General features: G+C 33.3%; 1 protein-coding gene across 1 annotated transcript in view; it reads left to right on the plus strand.

Moving 5' to 3' along the window:
- LOC119590790 (inactive dipeptidyl peptidase 10-like) overlaps nt 1–588 on the plus strand; it is a 39,595-nt gene that overhangs the window by 12,859 nt on the left and 26,148 nt on the right. The window lies entirely within an intron of this gene.

A 588-nucleotide genomic window follows, 5' to 3' on the forward strand; every position in this document is an offset into this window, starting at 1 on the left:
AGTCGGCAGATAAGATATACCAACATGTTTAAGTAAATAAATTATTTCTATTACCAACAATAAATAAACGATTTCTATGCGTCACAAAAATCATCTAAAGATCACGGAATTTCTAAAAAGAAAGTAAAAAGAAAGTTTTCCACTCCTTTTCCTAATGAAAATCCGGCGCAGGAAGTTCGGTCTTTTCCCCTTTCCCCAGAGGATATATCTGCTAGATCGAGCAACTTGAGTGATATGATTTGTATCTTGATTGATGCTTTTCAATTTAGTGATAGTATGGTTCGAGTAAACATTTTATTTTACTTATCAAAACTCAGATAGTGCCCATGTTGCTTTATACAGTGTTTTTATATGGAAGACTACTTTGAAAGTAGATTATCTGGCTGCTGTTTTCATCCTTGCGCGGTACACAATTTTTGGTGATTGACTGGTGGAAAAAGTCTACGCATAATGTTCACAGTATTTCACTTACTATAGCCTGATGTGCTGTGTGTCTCAAACTTATTTTGTATCTCGAAGATTTTTTTCTTAAAAGTGAAATGAGTCAACGATAACTTTCTAAACAGTCATGATAAAATAAAGACTAAC

The sequence above is a fragment of the Penaeus monodon genome, chromosome 27 (genome assembly GCF_015228065.2).
Source record: "Penaeus monodon isolate SGIC_2016 chromosome 27, NSTDA_Pmon_1, whole genome shotgun sequence".
Lineage (NCBI taxonomy): Eukaryota > Metazoa > Arthropoda > Malacostraca > Decapoda > Penaeidae > Penaeus > Penaeus monodon.